We start from the raw sequence: 27,407 nt of genomic DNA, 5'->3' as shown, positions 1-27,407 counted from the left end.
TCCTTCCTTCCTTCCTTCCTTCCTTCCTTCCTTCCTTCCTTCCTTCCTTCCTTCCTTCCTTCCTTCCTGCCACATATTATTATTATTTTAAATCGCCTTTGGATACAGAAATCATTTACAAAGTTTCTTTTTCTTGTTTTCTCAAATCACTTTCCATTTGCTCCTGAACAGGTTTTGCAAGCAGAAATTTACCCTTCTCTATGGGCAAGTGCCTCCTTGATCTGTTGTCTTCAGGCTTCAATCATTGGTGACATGTCTGCAATCCACGCTATTCGGGGTATCTTTTGTAGCTATTATCATCTGAAAGACATCTAAAGAGTTTTTTTTTTTTGTTTTTGTTTTTTAATGCTTGAAAGCATTAGTTTCATTTCTTGCATTCCACACTGTTAGTAGAAAAGTTGATCCACACTGACATGAGAGGTTCGGTTTTGCAGGAACTTTTTTTGTGTGTGCTGAAAACAATCCATTCTCAACATCCCCCTCCCCCCACCCCTGGTTGTGGTAAAAATGGTTGGCTCTTTTCTCCTTCCCCCTCCAGGTGACATTTAACTAAACATGACTCAACTCATCATGCTGTGTGATTACTAAGAATTCCTCCAAAAACTAGAGGAAGGAAGATCCTTGTTTATTTATTGGGAAAGCATTAGCAAAAATAATCACATTTTCTCGGTATTAAGGCCATGCCCTAAGATCAGGAAAGTAGTCAACTATGAGTGGAACCTATGTTGAACCAGATTCAGCATGCTTTTACATCTGTATTATTTTAATAAAACAATCTACAAATAAATACAAAACAAAAGGGCAAATGTAGAGACATATTGCAAGTAAGCATACATATAAAAAAGGTAAGTGCAAATTAGATCTGAATATTCATGAGTCACAAATCATTGACAGTTTGGAATAATGTAAAGCAGCTTTATAAATGAGGTTAAGGCAAGGGACATCAAAGAAATGCATCGTTAAATCAATAGCAATTTGATTGTGCATATACTTGTAAATTGCAGTTACAATTTTTGTGACATAGGAGAAAAAATACCGTGTATCTGATGAAAAAAGGAGACACATAAATACTCTATTTTTTCCCTATTAGATTTCTGCAATTTAGCATGCATTGGGAGACTCGCTGGGGAGAAAATGAACAGTCTGGTTTCTCCCCACCAAAGACAGAGTTTGTCTCCTTTTCTGCTGTCCCATGTCTGAATTGGTCTTGCTTGCTATGCTAGAAAAAGTCAATATTCAATGCTCCCTATACAATCACTTTCTAAGATGAAAATAATCACCAAGTATTGGTGACTTTTGTAGATGACTAAGCTTCTAATCAGGGAGCCACTATAAAAATCACTTCCTTTGGACCACGGAGCACTCTTTCAATGACTTTCCTCTGAGGGAGCTGAATTCAGATGAATTACAGGTAGAAGAATAAATTGCTGGAGTAAGACTGGAAGAGAGCAGGGTTGTAAAAGATGGGCAGCACAACTATTTAAATCAAAGTTTCTTTTCATTTTTTTCACCCACAAGTCACTAGTTATTAATTACATATTGGCTCTTTTGTCTCAGTGGCATTTTCTTTTAGATGTTGTTGTTTAATATTTGAAACGGAGGAACTTAAAATACTGCTGACTGTAAACAAATTGCCAACTTGTCCAGGTCCTTCACTTAGAGCAGAAATGGTTCCAATTACTTTTTCTTAGCTGTGCACATTTGGGTGACTTATCTGCAAGTTATAAGCGAGGGCTTTCAGCCACCAGGCTCTGTGAGCCTCTTCATTGTATCCTTGCCAGTCGTGCAGAATGATTGATGAAGCGAGTGACGTCACTGTGGAAATCACGTTGACGCCAAAACCAAACAATAGCACTAATTTTGGAAGCGGCTGAGGGATTTGCGGTCCTTTCAGAAAATTAATCTACATCTTTCTGCTGGGCTGGCTTTTTAAAACAGCCACCCTGATGAATGAAGTCAACAATTAGCCTGTGTCACATTTGGAGGAGGGAAATCCAGATGTGGGATGTTTGGAAGGAGATAATGTTGATTTCTCTCCAATTCTATATGTTAGGTTATTTATTCATTTATTTTGCATCCTCTTTGTGATTTCATCAGAATAAAATACTCTCAGCATAGAATCTCTCTTCCCTATTGCACGTCAACAACATAGTATCTGAAAGTCTGAAGAGATTTGCCTGGGGTGCTGAGAAAGTAACTTGCCCATGGTCACACAGATGGGATGAATCAGAGACGCGATATAAACCCAGGTCTCCTGGACTCTAAGGCCAGACTCTATTTACTATGCCACTCTATCCCTTCCCTCCTTTCTTCCCTATTTTATACCCCTTGGGCATTCGAAGACTCTCTTCCAAAACAAAGGGCTCTAGAATTTTTATGACCTTCTCTATGCAAAGTCTGTCTTGTGACTTGCTATACTTGTTCTGATCAAATAGCCTGTTGGCTACAAATGGTTTTGCCTACATGATATACCCAGTCAGAATTTTTCTCCCACCAGCTCCTCCCATAGCAATTACCTTTAGTGTCCTTAAGCAAAAACGTTTGCTATTCCTTCCTTAGGATATTTATTTTTATATTGTCTTAAAATGCTTCATCCAGAGAGTCCTAGGATACTCAGGAAAGGATTTTACAAGTAATCTAATCTACCTTCTTCATTTTCCAGATGAGGAAGCTGAGATTTACAGTGAGAGGCTTTCTATGTATCCATAGCATTTGACTTAATTATTTCTTTGGCAGGGCTTGTCAAAAATCAACAATTCTGGGGCAATCTTTTTCTGCTGAATTTTTTTCTAAATTAATTTTCTTAATAACTGATGATTGCATAGTATATTAAATTTGGCAAAACGTTTCACAGCATTTTTGTGTAGTCTTCCGCACAAGGCACTATTATCCCAATTTGACAGATGAGGAAAACAAAAATCAGTGATCTTGTGTCCCTTGATCACATTGCTGATATATGTCAGAAACAAAATTTGAACTCAGTTCTTTTCTTACTCCAAATTCAGTACTTCATGAAGGATATGAAGACAGGATGGGAAATACTGTGTTCAGGGAATAGTAAGAGGAATAGTTTGGCTGAATAATAAAACAACTGAAGGTATAATAAAACTTCACAGAGAGATCTGAGCCAGGTTTCTTCTGTAAAATGAAGGAGTTGAATCAGATAATCTCTAATATCCCTTCCTGCTCTAAAATTTGATTCTCTGGTGTTAGTAACAATGTTGTCTCCCTACACTAATGACATCATAGATCTAGAACTTCCTCATCCACGTTCCCTAAAATAGCTTAAAAGAAAAGTAGAAAGATTAAAATGAAGACACGAGCCTGGCTCTCTTTTTAAATGGAGAACATGGAAGAATATTCAGCCAACATAGAAAAACTGAAGCAGAAAATTCAGAATTTTTACATAGTTGATATAGTGCTGACAAGTGACATTTAAACAAACATAGGGTTATCTTGTTAACAAATCATCCCTAGAAAAAATAGTATAGGAGTTATTTACACTCAAGATATTGTGAGTAGCTGAAGTAAATTTAATAGTTTGTTGTTTGGGCCATATCTACTGAAACTCAAGGATCTGGAATATTTCCTGAAAACATTAGATGATTATTTATATGTGATATTGTGACAGGGTTTATATACAAATGTTCAAAGTGCTAGTATTAATTTGAAACACCTTTGATGTCTTCAAATTTAGTTTAAACTATATTTATAAATTAATCATTAGTATTATTTGTGTTTATTTTTTTGTAGAGGTGGTAATTTTATTCCTGAATCTGTTGTCACACTTGTCTCACTTGCCATTAGGTAATCAATCCATCAGTGTTCTTAGGCATATTTCTATCAACTGATGCCTCAAATGTCCTATTTTCCTATTTTTGAGCGCAGGCCTAGAATATTTTTTCTTGACTTTGAGGCAGAATTCAATAACACACATATTGATGGCATATGTGAGTTCAGGACACCCCAGTTTTCATAATGTACTCAATCTTCACCATTCTTAAAAGAAAATAATAAATGTCACTCTGGGTAAATTTGTCCAAAAAAATTCTAAGTATGAAATAAACCCCCTTAAATGGCACAGATTAAATAAGAGGTCTGGAGGTGAATTCAAAAGATCATTTAGTCTAGTGTCAATGAGTTGGTTTGAAATGTAGAGATAGGGATTCATTGGAGGTAATTGAGATTTCCTGCTTTTATGATGGGGAAAAATAAAAATTTGAATAATTTATTCAGTGGTAGTTTGATTGACAAGTATTTATTCAGTACCTACTATGTGGCAGACATTGTATCAGGTGTTGGGGATGAAAAAACAAAAATGAAAAAGTCCTTATGTTCAAAAAATTTACATTTTATAAAGGGAGACATGTACACATATAAGCATATAAAAATAAGATACAAGGTGATTTTAGGTGTAGGAGGTATTAGAAATTAGGACTCAGGTGGGAGCCTGGAGTTGGGTTTAGGGGAAACTCCGAACTATTAGAGATGAAAGTATGAAGGCGATACATTCAAGGCATGGGGGAATGAATACCCAATGAGAAATCCAGGAGATGGAATCCTGAGTATGAAGAAGGGCCATTTTGCCTAGATGAAGAGTGTATGGATATGAGGAACTGTCTTGTTTCTAAAAGAATCTCCTAAGAAGGAAATAACACATTTCCTTTGAAACTAATTCTAGTATCCAACAATTTTCACTGATGATCAAATGACAAATATTTAGTAAATACCTTCTGTGCTAGGCAATAAGAGTGGAAAGACAAAATGAAAAAACCCATGACTGAAAGAAGCTTATATTCCATCAGGGGAGAAATATTTACATATGAAGTATATGTGAAATATGTGGAAGGAGATTTTATACACACACACACACACATACACACATGTGTGCATGATTTTGCAGCATGAGGCAGGTAGCACCAATGACTGAGAGGATAAGGACCATTTAGAAGGCAGTGCTAGAGTCAAATGCTGAAAGAAATTGGGGATTCTTAGAGGCAGAGGTGAGTTGGAAGTCCATTGTAGAAATATGCAAAAGAATAGTGATAGGAGATGGGATGATGAACATAAAGATAGTAATGATGGTGGAGAACATAAACAATAGACATTTGTTGAAGCACCTATGCTAGGTTTGGCACTGCGTGCTCCATCTTATCCTTTGGACTGCCTCCTGGATCCACGTTCAAATCTTTGCTTTTGCAAGGGTATTTGCTGGGAATAGAAACAAAGAAAATTGACACCAATGTTGGATCTTGAAGTAGAACCAAACTCAGACCATCCGAAGGTGACTACTCTGAAGCAGATGACATAGTGGAGATTTAAAATCTCTGCAGCCTAAAACAGAGTTCAGCTAGTAGCCTAAAGGGGAAAGCCTCTAAATCTCTTTATTACCCAAACCCCTATAATCTCTTCATTTCAACCAAGTGCACACAAGAATGCAGGAGAGCATTCCAGTTAACATGTCACAAAGTCTTCCTCTCAGATAAGAATCAGGCCTTTTGAATTTGCTATCAGCACAAAATATTTTAAACCCGAGGAAAACATTTTGGACACTGTTTATTTCGATGACCAAGTGATTTTGTTTGGTAAAAGCCTCATGCCAATTTTCTTCCTTAGGGAGTACATGTTGCAGCATCCTATCGTTATTTGCCACCAAACTTCATATCCATTGTAAAAGCATCTAAAAATGAAAGTAGATGTTTAATTTCCCCTTTTCCTTAATTTGGTAATTATCAAATCACATTTGTCAATACAATGACTGAATCAGATGTGACCCAGACATCAACATTTAAAAAGCCTCTGTAGCCTTTCCCATTATTTCAAGTTGTAGTAGCTACAAGCAAAATCTTGATTGGATCAATAGAAAACAAAAATGTGCTCTCCTTTGTCATTTCAAAGTCATCTATTAAAACAACTCAAATACAAAAATCAACTTAGAATACAAATGGGACAGCATAATGAGGCTTATGTTTAGAAATGCGAGATGCATTTTTTTTTTCCTCTTGGAAAGTATTTTAGGGAGAATTTATCTAATCCTGGCCATTAATATTCTTCCGTCATGTGATTTTCATTCTTGGACATGTGGATGCTATAAAATACATCATTAAGGGTTGTCATTTTTTTCCCCTCCCTTCTTCTCTTCTCCCTCTCCTGTATTTCCTATTTTCTTCTCTGTCTCCTCCATTTTTACCACAGCCATTTCCTCCCCTAAAAAACAAACTACTCTTCTCTGATTCAAACAAACAGGATTTTATGAAGCGGATCCCCCCACTTGCCCCCCATCAGTCACATTAAACTATCAGGACCATTTCAAAGATATCCTGGATCCAGAAGTAATAATAAGCCGAAGAACCCCTAAGTGAGGTGATTTCAGCTTTAGTGAATTAGGTAGCAGAGAAGTATGCATTTACTTTTTAATGATTGCTTATGATCTTGTAGTTTATACTTGTACTTTTTGGGGGTAAGTTAATTTTATATTGTTTTTGGGAATGCTGCTTAGGTGCTACAACTTTAGGAATGCCTGTGTAGCATTTGTAAGAGATACAGTCATGCTTTTGGCTGGTGTGAAGAATACACATAAATGCATGAACATTTTCAATTACTAACATTCATTTTGATGTTTCTGTTGCTTTTGGGGCTTTAAAAATGGAAAATATAAGTGATAGATTAGAAATCATTACCTACATAAAGACATGTTTTTTTCCCCTTCCCTCACTGGTTTGTATTTTTAAGGATTCTGTGTATCATATATATCCTGAAATCCTGTGTACAGAAAGTGACATCTACTGGAGAAAGCAGAGCTGAAGATTTCTTTTCCAAACTCTTTTCCCTGTAAACTTTTAGAGAAGTTGTACCAGCCTCCAGCTCGGACCCAACTTTAAGCAACAAAGCTCTGAGGAATGCACTAGCTATATATGTAGAACATGAAGTCTGCCTGAGTTTTCTTGATGCTTTTTCAAAATTGACTTTGGGCAAGAGCGGTTGTGGACTCATGTAAATGATATGGCTGTTTTTGGAGATCTCAACTTTAGGGCTCATACTTTACTTCCCAAAGGATAACACTGATGGCATTTCAATGAGCATAAAGCCTTGAATGGCAAGTTTGGCTAAGATTCCACATGGTAAGTTATTCTGAAAAAAAAAAGAACAAAAACAAATGGACTGATAATATGTGGTTTTGTTCAAATAGAAATGGAAATGAGATTTATTGGCAAAGGGTAAGTGTTCAAGATAGATGTACAAAGAAGGTTTTCAAGTTATTTCTGTTCATTTTGTCAGTTAGCAAACATCTAAGCGCCTATTGTGTTTCAGGCATTTTGTTAGTCACCGGGGATAAAAAGATAAAAAATAAAATAACTCCTACCTTGAAGTAGCTTACATTTTACCATGAAAGAAACATTTATCATATACTATAGTCCAACATCATTATTCTGATTCTCTCTTGTTGAATGGATGTGTGTCAGTTTTAAGGGTTGGGGGAGAGCCTTGTTCATAGGATATTGAAAGGGACTGTCCAGAATTTCCCTTTTGGGGCCCAAATTAACAAGTAAAGCAGATTCCCTAAAAGAAACAATAGTTTATTATAACATCTTCTCTTAGGGGCTACTAATTCCTGTCCTTTGCTTAAAAGATTTTTCCTTTAAAGAGCTCAAAGTATCTTGCTTCCTTAGCTGCTCTCAATCCAGTACAAATTCCTGTCACTTTTTATTTTATACAGCCTGGGGATCTGCACAGAGATTTTGTCTATGTTTGCACAAAATCATGTTTGACTCAGACTTGACAGATTAGAACTCAGTTCTTTTTAAATTTTAGGACATTATCTTTACTACTCTTCACTAGACTTTTTCTCCACTTGGAGTTGGCTCTAAAATCCTAGATGATTTAGGTAGCTGTTTAAAAACATTCTAATGGATTATTTAAAAAATAATCTGATTTTGTTTTTGTAATAATACTCGTGTACTCCCTCTGCTGGCTCTGCTAATTAGCAAACACCTTTCATCCCAAAGCATTTTCGACATAATCAGTGATGCCAAATGATTATGTGAGATGCCACACAGCTCTTCTGGTTGAAGTTGGTAAGGAGAGTAACATGTCAATGGCATTCTAAGTAATATAGTCAGGCAGAAAGAAAAGTAGATCATAGGTTGAAAACTTTCCAAAACATGAATGAAGTTTTGCTAGGTACCACAGGAAGAAAAATACATTGAAGTCCATTAAAAAAAGTGTTTGGCAAATATCCATTTGAGTAATAAAAAACTGAAAACTGTTAACATTTAAAATAAAGTGTTTTTAATAAAAGATACAACATATAAGATTTATCGGTTTGGATGGCCAGTTTTTTAGGAATACCTCACTTTGTTTCCCCATCATCTGCCAGAAACTGATACCTCTCTATCTTGGTAGGGAGGACTGTCTATCTCAAAGAGATATATAGCTGTCCAATGTTGATAGACTGGATTAACTTTTCACTTGCTATATCTCCATTATCACATTATAGACAAAGAGGATGACAGCTTTTCTCAAATCCTAGACCTACTCATAGAACAGAGTAGTGACTTTTGGGAGGTGCATTAACATGAAATTAGGGTCCATTTAATAAATTACCCCTTATGGGGCACTTTGAACCCTAGTGGTCAGAAGAGGTTAATGTGCTCCCCACAAGGAAAGCAACCATTCACTTTGCAAGGCTAGTAGTCACAGAGTAATCCAGATCTTCTGTACATTAGTAATCTCATATTCTTGGACTGGATTTGTTGTTACTCATATTACGAAACTCACCATTTGCTTACATGTGTGATTTTCATCTTGTTTTCTTATGATTTGAACAGTTTCCCCCTCTTTTTCATCCCAAATGTCATCGCCTTTGTTCAGATCCTCATTACTACTAATCTGGATTATTCATAATAACTTGCTAACATGCTTTCCACCTACATTCTCGTCCTGCTCCAAACCATGTTTCTTCTGCTTAAACTTTCTGAGGCATAGTTTGATCATGTCACTCTTACATGTAAAAATCTTCAATGGTTCTTCATTGCCTTCAAATGAAATCCAAACTCCTTGATTTGGTATCAAGGCTTTCTATAATCTGATTCTGGATTTCTCTCATGTGATTTCCTTTCTGTGACCTATACTCCAGTCAAAAAGGAATATTTTCCGTTCTCTTAATAGGCAACTTGTGGTACCTTCAAACCTTTGCTCATGTACCCTAAGCCAAGAAGACACTCTCACTCATTACTTCCAGTTGAACTTTATTTATGGCCTATCTCAAATGCCAACTCCTCCATGAATCCATTTCTGATTTCCCCAGTCAGAACAGATTCTTCCCCACATTGAACTCTCATTACACTTTCCCCTTCACTTTCTATCCTATTTATTTGTGTACATTTCTTATCCTGTTGAACTGTAATTTCCTTGAGATCCATGTAGCATTCTTCTTTGTATTTTCCATGATGTCTAGTACAACACTTCACATATAATAGATATCATAGAGGCTTACTGGATGACTATTAAATATGTAAATAAAGGCAAAAGGATTTGCTTAGGGCCTTGAAGGGTGAGAACAAACCCTATCGGAAGAGAAAAGAGTACATTACAAAAAGTAACATTGGATAATAAAAAAAGTAGTCATTAGAATCTGCAAGTACTTCAAAGTAAACTACATTGCCATATGTTTTTGGGTGGCAGTATTCAACCCAGGAATGTTTCCTCTTCCTTCTTTTCTTATTATGAACAGTTTTTTTGTTATATAAATTAAAATTTAAAATAGTAGTATCAACACTGTTCTGCTTATTCACATCTCCTTCTGTTTCCAGTATTTTAAAAAGCCTTTTACATCCACTCGTTCATAGAGTTTCTGGAAGGGACTTGCTAGGCCATTTAGTCCAACGCTTTCATTTTATAGATCAGGAAACTGAGGCTCAGAGCAATTAAGTAACTTGCTTCAGGTGACAGAGATAGTTTTAGAGACAGAAGGACATTTTCTCCTTGCCTCATTTCAATCCTTGAAAATAAATAATAAATACATTAATCCTCTTTTTAACAACAAGAAGGGGAAAAAAGCCATTTTAAGAAAAGCAAAATAATATAATTTGGAAATGTTTGTCTTCTCTAAAAAAAGAAGAAGCTCAGGAGCTCTGGAAATGGCAGTATCCCTAGACCACCATTCCTATTTCTAGCACAGTCCTCATAAATCATCACTTAAGGAAGCTAGTCCTTTGTAGAAGGGGCCGGTCATCAGCACCAGTTGCCATACAGAGGACAGATAAGTCAGTCCAACTGAAGCAGTCAGTCTCCCTGAGGTGTCAGTTTTTTCCAGGAAAGTCTAACCATCTTTATAATTTTGACCATCATCTCCCTTCAGATCCTGACGGAGACAGCCTAGGATCCTACATCTAAGTCTTGGGAAAAATATTGTATCCTCTCACTACCTAACCACTACATCAACTTCCATAACTATTAGTAAGGCGAAAAATAATTTCAGAAAGGGGATTGATCTTCCTCATCACTACCAGCAACAATTATTGACCAATATCCAGCAATAGGATAGTAGGCATGAAAGCCCTTGTCATAGCAGCACTCTCCAGACCACCCTTCTTGCTTTCATCCCAGCCCTTCAAGTCATCATCCAGGTAAGTAACTTCTGTGGAGAGGGAGCCAACAATCATTCCAATGAACTGCCAACTAACTGCTTCTCACAGGCCAGATATTAGCCAGCCAACCTGATGCAGCAGGGCACCTTGGAGGAATGATGGGAAGCAGTGTATTCTAGATAGGTCAAACCTCTACCACTGTCTTGATGGCCGTCTCCTCTTAGACCTTCATGGGGACAGTTCCAAACCTTGCAACCTGGAGTTCTATAGTAGAGACATTAAGTATTTACATCTACTTTGCTGTTGAACCCTGAGGACCATGGGATTTTCCCATCTGTCTTGCAGTTGAAATCTTGTACATGTATTGCCTCCTCCTTTTGATAGCAAGCACCTCAAAAGTAGGGAGCATCTTATTTTCTCCTTGTATTCTAGCATTTAGTACCATACTTTGAGTAGATAGTTAAGTATACAAAAAGAACTTAATAATACTTAAATAATAATATTTATGTTAAATAAAACACTTAATAATACTTAAATAAGGGCTTTACTCATTCATTCATTTCATAGATGGTTTCATCAGGTTATACTTAGTGGCCAGTAAAAAGAATTCAGCTAAGAGAACCATTAAAAAGACAAAATAGGAGTTTAAGGGACAGTTTTTCATTAACACAATGATTATCTCTTCCTCTTGCAGGAATGGTGAAATCATCCTACCTTGGCCATTTTACTTAAACAATTTGCTTCCAGGTAACTTTGTTAGACTTCTCGACATAGTCTTGACTTCCTTTCATTCACCTGAACATCGAGGGAGCATTACTGCAAAGAGGACTAACGTTATGTGACAGCCGTTTATGTTTGTTCTGGAAGCCCTGAGTCTCATCCTGACTTTTTCCTGAAATGTCATACATCATGTCTAGCCCAAAGATCAGGTAACTTCTTTACCATGACCCTCTGTGTTTCCTGTCGCCATGAGGTTTTAAAACTGAGATGGAAGCAGAACTGGGGCATTTTGTAGCATGGTGCATGCAGGTCAGAGAAGAGGTTGAACCCTCGAGATACGTCCACCAGGCAGTGTCATGTCTTAAGATATTTGAAAATTAAAAATAACATCTCAGTTAGGCGGCACAGTCACACATTTGGGGGGGTTATGTTGCTTTCAGCTCACTGATCAATTTTATTTAACAAAAGCAGAAGTGCTGCTTTTAGGTACTGTTTTCAGGTTCTAATTAAATATAAAGTGATTCCTCACCAGTAGTCAGCCTCCTTAGTGAAGAATTCTTAGGTCATGACAAACCATGAAGCAATGAGAAATACAGAACAACTCTCAGTCTTACCAGGTGAGGCCTTCCTTCTATGTTTGCAAAATGGTGGATAAAGAGACAGAGGGTGCTAAGAATCAAACTGTTTTCAGGTAAATTTACAAATTAACCAATTAATCATTTAATAAAAGCATCTTTAGCCCAAGCTATCTCATTATTTTCCCCTTTCAATAAGTGGGACTAGACCATAAGCATCTTTGACTTGATCTTTTATAACAACACGCTTTTCAAATTGTTATTTGAACTTAATATGAAACTGTGTATTACAGACATTTAGATCGTAAAACAACATTGCCCCAAACTCAGAAGATAAAATCATATAAGTAAAATAGTACTTCGATTTTCAATGTATCCTACTTTCTATGCACTCGAAATGATTTTAGATTATTAATCAATGAGGATTTTGAGGTTGCCAGCTTTGGATTCACCCTTTGTTCTGGGCCCTGGGGATCTAGAAATCTAAAATATGGTCCCTGATATCAAGGAACTCACAATTTAGTCAAAATGAGACAAGAGTAATGCACCTGGAAAAGTTAAGAGTGAAAGATGTTATATCATTGAGGACCTGGCACATTGTAGGTATTTAACAAATTATTGTTAATGGATTGAATGATAAATGCTATTGATAAATTTTGTTGTGCAGATTAAAAATAGAGGACAGTACAGGGAAAGGAATGAATTATTATTAAAGGTTGGTGTAGTTAAGAAAGGCCTTATGGTGGAGGTAGAAGAAACATAAACTAGTCTTTAAGGTAGAGGCATAATCTGGATAATTGGAGAGTGAAAAGGAAAGGGCAAGGGGATGGCATGTTTAGGAAACAGTGAAGACATCAGCCTAAACAAAGTAGAGCTTTTCTTTGGAAATTAGTGAGTAATAAGAGTTGTAAGATAGGTGGCATAGTGAGATCTCTGAAGGCATTAAAGGATAGGCAAAGACCCTGAATATGGAAAATCATGAAGTCTTTGCAAAAATGCTTTTTTTTTTACATTTGTTATTTCATTTGCTTAAAAAAAATTATTAGTTTCAAATCTGACCTCAGACACTTCCTAGTTGTATGACCCTGGGCAAGTCACTTGACCCCCATTGCCTAGCCCTTACTTTTCTTGTGCCTTAGAACCAATACACAGTATTGATTCTAAGATGGAAGGTAAGGGTTTTAAAAAAAAAAACTTATTAGAACTATTATGCCTTAGAATCAATACTGTGCATTGGTTCCAAAGGAGAAGAACAGTAAGGGCTATGCACTGGCGATTAAGTGATTGGCTAAGGATCTCTCAGCTAGGAAGTGTCTGAGACCAGATTTGAACTCAGGAGTTTTTCATTTGCTTTTACTCAGGACTTTCTCATTTGCTTCTACATATAATTCTGTGAAGGCGACTTGGCTAGGAACTTGGCCTCTCCATTTTACAGCTAGAGAAATGAGGGTACATTAACATCACATCATTTTACCCACAAGTATATTGGGAATTAGCTGAATCAAGTAAACTTATCCCTCCTCACTGAGATAGAGTAGGTTGTTTTTCACATTGTAGATGGCATTGCCTCAAAAGAAATTAATATATATTTAAATATTCATAATATATAAATGACCTAACGAACCAAAAAAAAAAAAGAATTTTAAAAGTGCTTTATGTAGTAAATACTGTGATAAGTGCTAGGGAAGCAAATATAAAAGTAAAGATAGTCTCTGCCCTCAAGGAGCTTACATTATGTCATGTGAAGCTACTTCTTCTCTATTTGATTTTATGACTTCCTCTGTTTACAGCTGAATCAGTCTGAACTCCCAGTATCTTCTCCCCACACATCCCACAAATATATGATTATTGAGAAGTAGAAGCACAGATGTTGGAGACAGTAGAAAATTAAGGTAGGCAGCATTAGGAAAAAAAAAACTGAATTCCTTCTTTTCTATTGTCTTAGAGTTCTCTTCACTTTTTCTTCTTGGCTCTGTTCTTATGAAACTTTCAGGGTCTAAGCAATTTTCATTGGTCCAAGTAAGCTTCAGAAGAAACTTGAGAATTTCAAGTGGGAGGGAGCAGCAAGGGGAACATCCAGGAGTAATTTTTCCCCCTTAGATTTATACCTATTGAAGTTCCATTTATTTATTCATTTATTCATCTATTTATTAATTAATTTATTAGCTTACCTATTTATTTATTTGTTTGTTCGTCTATCTATCTATCTATCTATCTATCTATCTATCTATCTATCTATCTATCTATTTATTTATTTTGCTCTGGTCTCTTAAAAAAAATTAATTTGGGGGAAGCTAGATAGCTCAGCAGATTGAGAGCCAGGCCTAGAGACAGGAGGTCCTAGGTTCAAATCTAGCCTCAGACATTTCCCAGCTGTGTGACCATGGGCAAGTCACTTAACCCCCATTGACTAGTCCTTACCACTCTTCTGCCTTGGAACCAATACACAGTATTGATTCCAAGACAGAAGGTAAGGGTTTAAAAAATTAATTTTTTCCTCAATTACATGTAAAATAGTTTTGATTTAGAAAATTCTTTAAAGAGAATGTTGAGTCTCAAATTCCCCCACCAAGAGTAATCTTTGAATACGTCTTTGTAAGGGAAATAAAAATGATAAATAAGCACATGTATCCATAAACGTGTATTTCCATGTGAAAAAACATGTCCCAAATAATGAGAATGCTTTCCTGGACTTGAATTTTACCATGGATGACATCAGAAGAAATAAATTATAATGGTGAGTTGCTTACTATAATTTCGAAGGATTTAGAAATTTCTTTGTTCTACATTGTCTGACCACACTGTAAAACTGTTTCCCTTAAGAACTTAGCTCTAACAATGTGGAAAAATTCTTATTGAATACCCTGGTCAATTAATATTTATTCACCTGTAAATAATTTTAGCTCATCATCAATTGACCCATTATTCATTCTTATATAAGTCAGCCTTAATATATATTAATTACTCCCTTCTACTCACATTATTATTGTTCAGTTGTTTCAGTAGTGTATGACTCTGTGACCCCATTTGGGATTTTCATGACAAAGATAATGGAGTGGTTTGACATTACTTTTTCCGGCTCATTTTATAAAGGAGGAAAATTGAGGCCAACAGGGGGAAGTGACTTGCATGGGGTCACACAGCTAGTGTCTGAGACCAGATTTGAATTCGTGAAAGTGAGTCTTCCAGATTCCAAGTCCAGAACTCTATCCACTGTGTCACCTAGCTGCCCATATTCTCACTGAGGTCTAGGCAAACAAATCTTCAAACTGAACGACTCCATATGTGGCTAAAGCTCTAGAACAGAACTTGATCTTGCCCCCAGACTTCTTGTGGTCTGTGTATTTCTCCTCATTTATCTACCTGATAGAGGGTAAGCATTTTGGAACTGAGAAACAAAGATACTTCGGAACCCTAGAGTGTTTTGGCTGTTGACAGAAATAGCCCTTCCCTGGAAGATGAAGAGGGAAAGCCTGGTTTTCGGAGATTTATATTAGTAGTTTTTTGGCACTTATTAGGTGCTATATAAATGCTAGTTAGGTATTACTAATAGGGGCCTTGGGACCGTCTTCCCTCTGAGGCTGTGTGACCCCAAGAAATGGGACTCAGTTCTTAGCCTCTGCTTTGGTGTTACAATCTTCTACTTTGGTGCTACATTCCAAGGATAACTGGGTCTTTCCATTTGACTCGGAGCTGAAAATTCTGATATATATATATATATATATATATATATATTGTCTCTCCCTATTATCATGTGAGTTTCTTGAGAGTAGGGGGCTTCTTGCTTTTATATTTGTATCTCCAGTGTCACCATCCTTTTCACATAATAAGTACTTTATAATTTTTTTAATTTATCCATTCAAAGAAGAAGATATAAGAAAAGTAATTTCCTTCTGCCTCTGACACTAGCTGTGTGACCCTTATTAGTCACTTATTTCTGTTTGCTCACTTTCCTCATCTATAAAATGAGCTGCAGAAGGAAATGTACCTTTGCCAAGTATTCCAGTATCTTTGCCAAGAAAATCCCAAGTGGGGTCATTTAGAGTGGAACACAACTGAAAATATCTGAACAAAAGGGGATTATAGGTGTGGTACACTGCCCAGAATGCCATCTTTGTATTATGTCTTAGTTGATTTTTCCTTCTTTTGTTTACTCTTATTCAGACTGGTTTATAAGGGATTCCTCTCTAGTAGGGCAATGAGGGATGGATACATAGGGAAATGTGGATGACAAAAATGAAAAAAAAATCTTAATAACAATTTTTAAAAACTTACCTAGATTGTAATTAAATAGGGAAATAGTTTAGCAGCTCAAATTCATTGTCTGCTATTTAGGTTTTCAAATTGCAACTTACATATGGAAATTCTTAAATTTCATAATGCCATTGTTGTCATTTGCTGATCTTCCTTTACAAAGGAGAAATGTCAAAATCATTTACATTGCAAATATGATTTGGGAAGACAAACTTAAAGAAATGAAAGGTGAGCAGTTTCTGTTAACACATCAGGAAAAAACTGACAAAGAAGAATCCTCTAAATTATTATTTAAATAAATATTACCTTCTAGTTTTGGAAAAAGAAAATCTTCCTTCAGTCAAATGGCAATTTAGCTACCTATTGAACTGTAAAATAATGAAAAGAGGTCTAGATTTGAACTTAGAGGACCCTGCTTCTATTATTTACTACCCATATGACCTTGGAAATGTCATTTCCCTCTCTGGGCCTCCGTTACTTCATTTGTAAAATGAAAGGATGGGACTTGAGTGTCTCTAAGGTCATTGCCAACTCTAGATCTACCGTCTATAAACCCCCTTGCAACCCTTTAGTGACTTATTCCTCTCCTCCCTTCCCACCTTGGTGGTCATTGTGTTGAAATGAAAGTACATAAAAACCCCACTCAAATGCTTGTGAAGTTAAACTGTGCAGTAGGAAAAAAATATTGAACTTGGAGTCAGAAGACCTGAGTTTTTATCTTTTATCTTTTCCATATGTTAGCTGTCTTCTGCTTATTAGTTGCCAGATATAGGGAAATTCACTTAACTCTAGTTTCTTCAGCTATTAAGTGATTATTATAATACTTTTCCTATCTATATCACAAGTTTGTTGGGAGGATCAAATAAGATGATGTATGTGAAAGTATTTAGCAAACTATTAGTCAAAGCATTATCCAAATATGAAAGAACAAGTCATGACCTCTTTGGGCCTCTGATTCCTCATGTACAAGATGAAGGAGTTGGACTAAATGACCTCTAAGATCCCTTCTAGCTCTAAATCTATCATCCTAATTTACTTAATTTTATCAGTGAAAGAACAGTAAAAGGTAAACTATCTAATAAATGTTTATGGAATAGAGGGAAAGAGAAAAAATTAAAATTGGAATGATGGACATGGATAATTTTTCAAATAGTGAAAATGCCAGTATAAGTGCATAATAAATCTCTCTCAAAATTAGGCAGATAAATGATTTTTTAAGCATGAGATAATTTGAAACTTTAACTGCAATTTTCCTCGATCTCTTAGCCTCCTGATTTGGATTAGGTTGGACCAAGTTGCATATACCCAGGTCATGTTGATACAAGACATATGGAACTGCTGGACATCCACACAAAGATAAATTTCATTTGCTGGAACATAACAATGACAAAATCTTATTTGCATTGCAGTTCCCTATCAAAATGCCTTAATAACATATCTTAAAAAACTCCAACTCTGCTAGGACTCATTTTTGTTAGCTACTATGCTGTCATTGAGCATAGCTCTTGGTACCATTGGAGTACACAAAGCAGCAGCAATTGTTGCCCTGGAGGAGTTTATGGTCTATCTCTAGCCATACTTTGTCTTGCTTGTCCCACTCCAATCTGATGCACAGGCTCCTTTTCCTAGAAACTATTTTACCTTTGTTTTTGTTTTTAAAGCAGAGGGACTTATCTGCCTTGGTTTGTTTGGGCTATTGAAAGCACTGATGTTATCTCCCCTGGGTCTGTTTGCTTCTGAACCCCAGGCATCAAAGAGAAATGGAACTACTGATTTCTCAGTGGATTCCTCAGCTTTGAGCATGCTAGATCAGACCACCCAGACAATAATTTGTTTCCTCAAACTGGTTGTTATAGATGGGCATCTAACAACTGTTTGGGGCCAAAACTTAAAGTTGGTGGAATCATATGGTTACAGTCTTAAAACAAGTTTCCCAGGTGTTTGCTTCATTGCTGATGCTCATACGAATCAAATTCTGTCTTTTCATTATAGAAAATAGGAATAACTTTCCAACAAGCTAGTTATTATGGATTTATCTAAATTAAATCTGATTCCATTTACTTTTCTCTGTAAAGATTTTCCATTGTGTTTGTAGGCCTTTCTATTTTGGTGCACTTAGAACTATTTACTCTCCCTTTCAGGATATTAATTTAAACATTAAATTCATATCATTCTCCATTCTGTTCCTTGCAGATCCCCACTCTCTCAATTTAATGATGTATCCATGACTAAGAGTTACTTATTTATAACCGATTGGTCAATTTGAGTATGATCTTTAAGTGATAACATCTTACTTATGTCTCTGTTTTTGTTTGTTTGTTTGTTTGTTTCCAGTTGAAGTCCACTTCTTGAGGAGTTGGGGAGGGGGAAGAGAAGGAACTGCTAAGGTGATGGATGGAAGCATTGGGGGAAGGTATTTTTATTTGCTTACTGTAAAAACTACTCCTTGGAATGAGATTATTTACCCTGGAGACATAGCATCATCTAGTAGAAAGAATGTATATGACCTCCTTATGCTCTCTTTATAAAATGGGCATACTAGCACTGTTGTTTTCTTATCTTGAAGGTTTTGGTCTGTGAGCAAAATTATTTTAAAAATGTAAAAAACTCTTAGAGCTTTCTGAAAGAAATGCTTTATGCGTAGCACCTTTGGGGGTGTCCGACATTCATACCATTACACCATAGTATTTGATATATGAAATCAGGATTCACAAAGTCCTACAATGACACCACATCTTGGTATATAAGTTCCTTTGGGCTCTCAAAGAGAATGCCAATGAAACATTTAGCTCTGGGAGATTTTTATCATTCTTGAAAGCCTTTGAGTATGGTCCTGCCTACTGAAAATGTCTACCTTGGGAGGACCCATCCCAGCTAACCAAGAAAAGGCTAATCACTAGTAATTAATCCATAATAACTAACTATTTTATAACTAAATCTTTGGCTTTGACCACTCATGAGACCAAAAAAAATTGTGAAATGGTCTGTGACCATAGGACGCTCCATTCTGATTCTGTAGTGACGATGATATAGGGGTTCAAAGAAACTGAAGACAGTGTTGTAGACTGCCTATACATATTAACTTAGCTGTTGGTTCTTTAAATGTAATATATCCATGTACAGGGACCAATGAGAATTGTTGGAGGACCTGAATCATACTGATTTTGACACTCTCTATTGAAGAAATAATTTTTTTTTGCTGAATAAAAAGAGAAAGTAATGATTAGCCTTGGAGAGACAAATAGAGATGTTTCATCCAGGCAACAACCATTCATTAAATACTTACTATGGAAAGTCAGCAAGTGAGCAAGCATTTATTAAGTACCTATTACATGCCAGGCACTGTGCTAGGGGATGAGGATTCAAAGAATGGAGAAAAAATGTATCCTGTTCCTGCAAAGCTCACACTCTTAATAGGAATGTGTACAACTATATACATATAAGATATATACAGTATTAACAAGAGTAATCTCACTGGCTGTGCAACTTTGGTCTGAGTCACTTAGCTTCTGTTTCTCTTAACCCACTGGTGAAGGAAATGCCAAATCACTCCAGTATCTTTGCCAAGAATATCTCATGGACAGAATTGGCATGATATAGTCCATAGGTCATAAAAAGTTAGAAACAACTTAATGACTGAACAACAATGTCAGAGACAAGACACCAATATTTGGGATGGGAAAAACATCTTGCGGAAAGAAGGATTTTAGATGTATCTTGAAGGAAGTCAAAGACTTTATTTTATTGTGTGTACAAAGACACATTTCATGAAATGTTCGTACTGTAGTACTGTTCATTTTGTACTGTAGTAATCTTGATAAGCATTAAAAACAAAGACCACCATGAAAGTGAATGCAGCTTATATGTTTTCGTCTGTTGCCAGTGATGAGGAAGAGAAATTCCACCAAGAAAATCCCATCAACTTGATAAGCTTCTCCAGATTAAATCAATGTATATTTTAATATCTTGTCAAGGATAGTGAAAAAATATGTTGTGAAATGATGTGAGAGTGAGAAAAGAGAGAAGACAAAGATTTGTTTATTATACAAAAAGTCCACAACTATGTATCACAGATACCTTTTATGAGAAGAGTGTTGGAGGGCTTCTGGTATATTAGGTTTGGGTAGGAGTTGCTGCTGGTGGTGTATTGGTGGGGCAGAGCCTTCAAGTGATAAAGTGGAAACGCATCCCGAGAAGAGTCTTTAAAAAATGTGGTTTCTTTTCAAAACTTTTAAAATGCCGCCGGATACCTGTGCTTATTAGGCATGTAGGTTGTACACAGAGTGCTGAATCTAGAATTGGGATGATCTGGGGTTAAATCCTACCTTATTATTCATGTAATCCTGGGCAATTCGCTTAACCTCTGACTGCCTCAATTTCCTCATCTGTAAAATGGGGCTAATAACAACGCCTAGCCCCTAAGAGTTCCTGTGAGAATTAAATGAGATAATAATTATAAAACACTTTGAAAATCTTAAAGTTCCATATAAATGTGAGTTATTATAATTATAATTACTATCTAGCACGGCATTAAATCAATATTACACAGAACTGTGCTGACACATAAAGTTGTCTTTAAGCTGGCAGATTCTAGTTCATAAAGGAACTATATCTTGTATTTGATAGAAAAATCTAAGTATTCTTCTTTTTGATGACTATAAGTGAAGTACCAACTAAGACCCAGGGAGAGGAAAGGAATTGTTCAAGAAAACACCACAAGGTTGAATTAAACTTGACATCAAATGGCAAGATAATAATGTGTCACTATCTTTTGTTGATATCTCCCCATGAACATATAAAACCTATGATTTGACCAGATCCTGTCCATAACCAAAAAGAAACCCAAGATCAAGTACTAAAAACTAAATTAAAAGGAAGAGGTAAGACCACTGAGCAAGAGAAAAAGCTTAACCCTCATAGATCTTATCATTAATAGTTGAGACCCGTTTTCATAGCTTGCCATTAAAGATAATTTTCCCCACCTTTTGTTTGTCTTTTTTCCTCTTTTTTCATTTTACTACTTAAAGAAGGAAAGTAGAAAATAATTTGCCAGTATTATAAAAAAATTTAATAAAATATCTTTATGTATAAAAAAGACAGATACAGGTGTGTTGTGATGAACATAACAAAAAATAGAGCACAATAACACCATAAATATGAAATTTATTATTGCAGTAAAGTTTCAAGACACAAAATAAATCCACAAAATTAGTAACATTTCTATTTATATATTTTATTTTGTCAAATATTTCACTTACATTAAAATTCTTAACATTAATTATTAAAAAATTTGAGTCTCAAATTCTCTTTTTCACTCTTGCCTCATTCCTACCACCTGAGAAGGCAAGCAATATGACAAAAATTATACATGTGAATTCATGCAAAACATACTTCTGTATTAGCCACTTTGCAAAATAAAACACAAAAAACAAGAAAAATAAAGACAATGAAAAATATTCTTTAATCTGCACTCAGAATCCATCATTTCTCGCTCTGGAGGAGTATAGCATTTTTTACCATATGTCCCCTGGAATTGCCTTGGAACATTGCGTTGATCAGAGTGGTTAAGTTTTTCATAGCTGATCATCATTACAGTATTGCTGTTACTGTGTACAGTGGTCTCTTGGATATGCTTACTTCACTTTGCATCAGTTCATAAAGACTTCCTAGGTTTTTCTGAAAACACTTTGCTTGTCGTTTCTTAGAGCACAATAGTATTCCTCGCAATTATATATGGTGACTTGTCTAGTCATCCCCCAATTGATGGGTATTATCTCAATTTCCAATTCTTTGCCACCACAAAAAAGCTACTATAAACATTTTTGAACAAATAGATCATTTTACCTTTTCTTTGATCTCTTTAAGATACAGATCTAGTAATCATTCTTGCTGGATAAAAAGGTATGCATGGTTTTAATAGCCTTTTGAATATTGTTCCCGATTGTTCTCCAGAATGATTGGACCACTTTAGAAATTCACAAACAGGGCATTCGTATCCCAGTTTTTGAACATCTACTCTAGCATTTGGCATTTTCCTTTTCTGGCATGTTAGTCAATCTGATAGGTGTGAGGTGGTACCTCAGAGTTATTTTAGTTTGCATTTCTCTAATCAAGAGTGATTAGAGAATTTTTTTTATGTGATTACTGGTAGTTTTGATATCTTCTGAAAACTCTCTGTTTATATCCTTTGATTATTTATCAATTGGGGAAGCAGTATCTTCATAGCAATAACAGAAAGTAGAGGAAATAATACAAATGGAAGTCCTGTTCAAAATAACTACCAAATGCATTAAATACCTGGGAGTCAATCTACCAAAGTACACTCATGACATATATAAATACAACTGCAAAACAATCTTTAACAAAATAAGAAATAAATAATTGGAAGAATATCAATTCTCAGGTTTGGACAATACTAAGATAATAAAAATGATGATACTGCCGAGGGGATACTTTACAGACCTAGAAAAACTAATAACAAAATTCATTTGGAGGAACAAAAGGTAGGGAACCTCAAAGGAAATGATGAAAACAAAAGTTGGAATGAGGGAGAATAGCTCTTTGAAACCTCAACTTGTTATAAAGCAATAACAAAAAATAAAAAAGTAGATCAGTAGAACAGACTAGATGAGGAAGAATATAATTAACTCAATAACTTAGGATAACCTAAATTCAAAAACATAAATTTCTTAGAGAAAAACTGCCTCTTATACAAGAACTACTAGGACAATTGGGAAATATTAGTTTTAGATCACCACTTTATAACATTTAATTTAACAAATTAAAAATCGATATGAACTTGCATAAAGGTCACACATTAAATAACAAAGGTAAAAATTAACCCAGGTATCTTTCATAGTTGTGGCTAAGAGAGAGAATTCTTATGATCAAACAAGATAATTAAAAAATATAAAACAGGTAATAAAATTTTATGAAATTAGAAAGCTTTTGATCTATAAAATTAATGAAGAAAGGAAGCTATCAACTGAGAAAAGCTACTTGAGTAATCTCTGATAAGGATCTGACATCTCAGATATATTAATAACAAACACACATACAAGCATGAGGACCATTCATAATAAATGTATTAAAAATGAACAATTTTCTTTTTGAAAATTTAGTGTTTTAATTTTCCCAATTGCAAGCAATACCAATTTTTTACGTTTTTTTCCTGAAATTATAATATCCAAATTATCTTCCTCCCTCTTTTTTCCCCTCTCTGAGATGGTAAGCAATTTGCTCTGAGTTACATATGTACTATCTTGCAAAACATTTCCATATTGGTCCTGTTGTGAGAGAATACTCATATAAAACCAAAATCTAAAAATAAAAACATACATAAAAAGAGTAGAAAAATAGTATGATTTGATCTGCATCCGGATTTCACCAGTTCTTTCTTTGGAGATGCATAGCATTCTTCTTCCCTAGTCTTTCAAAATTTTCTTGGATCACTGAGTTGTTCAGAATAGCTAAGCTTTTCACAGTTGATCATTGTACAATATTGCTATTATTGTGTACAATGTTCTGGTTCTGCTCACTTCACTCTATATCAGTTCATGTGGGTCTTTCCAGGTTTTTATGAGATCATCCTTCTCATCATTTCTTAAAGTGCAATAGTATTTGATCACAAACACATACCCCATTTTGTTCAGTCATTTCCTAATTGTTGGATATCCTTTCACTTTTCAAATTTTTGTCACCACAAAAACAACTTTTTGTACCAATAAGTCCTTTCCCCTTTTTTAAAAAAAACATTTTTTATCTTGTATAGACCTAGTATTGGTATTACTGGATCAAAGAGGGTGTATAATTTCATAGCCCTTTGGGCATAATTACAAATTGCCCTTTACATGATTGGACCAATTCAGAACTCCACCAATAATACATTAATGTCCCAATTTTGCCCTATCCCCTCCAATTTTATCATTTTCCTTTACTTTCATATTATTTTATCTGATAGGTATGAGGTAGTACCTTAGGCTTATTTTAATTTGCAGTTCTCTAATCAAGAGTGACTTGGAACATATTTTCACATGACTTTAGATAGCTTTGATTTCTTCATATGAAAAATGCCTGTCTAGATCCTTTGACCATTTGTTAATTGAAGAATGATTTGTATTCTTCTACATTTGACTTAGTCCTCTATATATTTGAGAAATGGTCTTTATCAGAGAAATCTGTTATAAAACTTTTTTCTCAGTTTGTTGTTTCCCTTTTTTCTTGATTGCATTGGTTTTGTTTGTACAAAAATTTTAAATTTAACATAATAAACATTTTATACCTTGTACTGTGTTTTCCCCTCCATCCTAGTTTTTCTTTTTTGTTCTTGCTCTTCATTCACTCCGTCCCTTCTCACTAGAGTTTATGTTTAACCACTGAATCCTCCAAATCACTCTCCCTTTTATTAGCACCACTCCCCTACCTTTTCTTATTCTTAATTCACTAGTATGGATGTTATTCCCTTTCTGATTGCATTCCAAAGAGTAAGGCTTAAATATTTCCCATCATCACTCTCACCTTTTCCTCCACTTTAATAGCTTTTTCATGCCTCTTCAGGTGAGATAATTTACCCCACTCTACCTCCCTTATCTCTATTCTCAATGGAATCCTCTTTTTCATCCCTTGATTTTTTTTTCATTTTTGGATATCATGTCATCATAATCAACTTATTCCCATAACTTCTGTCTTCTAACTGCCCCAATAATTATAAAATTCTTAAGAGTTACAAGTATTATCTTCCCATAAAGCAATGTAAATAGTTTGAACTAATTGAATCTCTTAAGTTTTTTCTTTCCTTTTTACCTTTTTATGCTTGTTTTGAGTCTTGAATTTGAACATCAAATTTTCTGTTCAGGTCTGATCTTTTCATCAGGAATGCTCATGAGTATTCTATTTTACGAAATAACCATTCCCTGCCAATACCCCCACACCCAGCCCCCCCATAGGACACACTCTGAGCAGGTTATTTTTGGTTGTAAACCTAGCTGTATTGCTTTCTGGAATATCACATTCTAAGACCTTCTATCCTTTATGTAGATGCTCCTAAATCCTGTGTAATATTGATTATAGTTCCATGATATTTGAATTGTTTCTTTCTGTCTGATTGCAGTATTTCCTCCTTGGCCTTGGAGCTCTTGAAGTTAGTTATAATATTCCTAGTTTTCCTTCAGGTATCTTTTTTTCAGGATGTGATTAGGATTCTTTACATTTCTATTTTACCCTCTGGCTCAAAAATATTAGGGCAGCTTTCTTGGAAATTTTCTTATAATATGATGTCTAGACTTTTTTTTTATTATGGTTTTTAGGTAGTCCTTGAATTCTTAAAATATCTCTTCTGGATTTATTTTTCAGGTCAGTTGCCTTTCCAGTGAGATATTCCACATTTTTAAAAAGTTAAAAATTCTTTTGAATTTGTTTTATTGTTTCTTGATGTTTCATGAAGTCATTAGCTTCCACTTGCTCAGTTCTAATTTTTTAAAAATTATTTTCTTCAATATGTTTTTAAATCTCCTTTTTCATTTGGCCAATTCTACTTTTTAGAAAGTTTTTTTCTTCACTGGATTTTTGTACCTATTTTTCCCTTTGTCTAATTGTGTTTTTTAAAGAATTCTTCTCTTCAGTTGGTCTTTGTGCCTCTTTTAGTATTTGGTCAACTGCTTTTTTAGAAGTTATTTTCTTCTTACATCATTTTTATTTCTTTTCATATTTTTCCTTTGCCCCTCTTATTTTTGATTTTTGAAATCCCTTTTGAGTTCTCATAGTGCCTGAGACCAATTCAATTTTTTTTAAGTTTCTATTGTAATTTTCTATGTTAAGGTGTTCTCTTTATTTTTTGATGTTTGCTCATTTTCTCAGTCTTTTTCTTGACTTTTATTGTTATATTAACAATATAAGGTGGGTTCTATTCCCAGAATAGAGGAAGCACTCTTTTTAACTTCAGATTTTTCTTTCTTTCTCTCTCTCTTTTTTAAATTTTAAAATTTTAATTTAATTTTGAATATTTTCCCATAGTTACATATTTCATGTTCTTTTTCTCTCCCCTAACCCCCCCCCCATCCCCTGTAGCTGACTCACAATTCCACTAGGTTTTACATGTATCATTGATTAAGACCTAATTCCATATTATCGATAGTTGGATTAGAGTTATTGTTTAGTGTCTACCTCCCCAATAATATCCCCATCAGCCCATATGTTCAAACAGTTGTTTTTCTTCTGTGTTTCTACTCCTGTAGTTCTTCCTCTGAATGTGGGTAGCTTTTTTACCATAAATCCCTCAGAATTGTCCTGGGTCATTGAATTGCTGCTAGTACAGAAGTCCATTACATTCAATTTTACCACAGTGTATCAGTCTCTGTACAATGTTCTCCTGGTTCTGCTCTTTTCATTCTGCATCAGTTCCTGGAGGCCATTCCAGTTCACATGGAATTCCTCCAGTTCATTATTCTTTTGAGCACAATAGTATTCCATCACCAACAGATACCACAACTTGTTCAGCCATTCCCCATTCAAAGGACATTCCCTCATGTTCCAATTTTTTGCCACCACAAAGAGCTCAGCTATAAAAATTTTTGTATGTCTTTTTCCTTATTATCTCTTTGGGTTATAAACCAAGCAGTGGTATGGCTGGATCAAAAGGCAGATAGTCTTTTAAAGCCCTTTGGGCATAGTTCCAAATTGCCATCCAGAATGATTGGATCAATTCACAACTCCACCAGCAATGCATTAATGTCCCAATTTTGCTACATCAGATTTTTCTTGCTGCTACCCTCAGATCTAGTTCTAGGTATCAGCAAATTTCAGTTCTTCCAAGGTGTTATAATGATCTGTGGATTGAGAGCTTTAGAAGGCTCCTCCTACTGCTATTTGATTTTCCTCAGGCTTGCTGTTGTTTTGCAAGGGACTGGCACTTAGGACCTCACCATGGGCCTCATTTCAGACTTGCACTGATCCTGTACTGGGTCTCAGGGAATCACTACTAGCTTGTACTGGTGCTCAAAGCTTCACCAAGGACCTCACCCCAGGCTTGCACCAGCCAGGCACACTGTGGGTACAGAGTTGTGCTGAGCTTCAGAACTTTCAGAGGGTGGACATAGAGATGCTCTACTGTTGGCTTAGGTTGCTGGTCTGGGCCCCAAGTCAGAACTACGAGTAGTGGGGGGGGGGGGCGCTTGCTGTTGGCCTGCACTGTTAGTGAAAGATACCTTTTCTTCTTACCTTTCAAATTGTCTTCTGCAGGAAAATTTCCTCATGCTGTCCCTTTGTTGGTTCT

Source organism: Gracilinanus agilis, chromosome 2 (genome assembly GCF_016433145.1).
Source record: "Gracilinanus agilis isolate LMUSP501 chromosome 2, AgileGrace, whole genome shotgun sequence".
Classification (NCBI taxonomy): Eukaryota; Metazoa; Chordata; class Mammalia; order Didelphimorphia; family Didelphidae; genus Gracilinanus; species Gracilinanus agilis.
Note: the sequence above shows the minus strand (reverse complement) of the source record.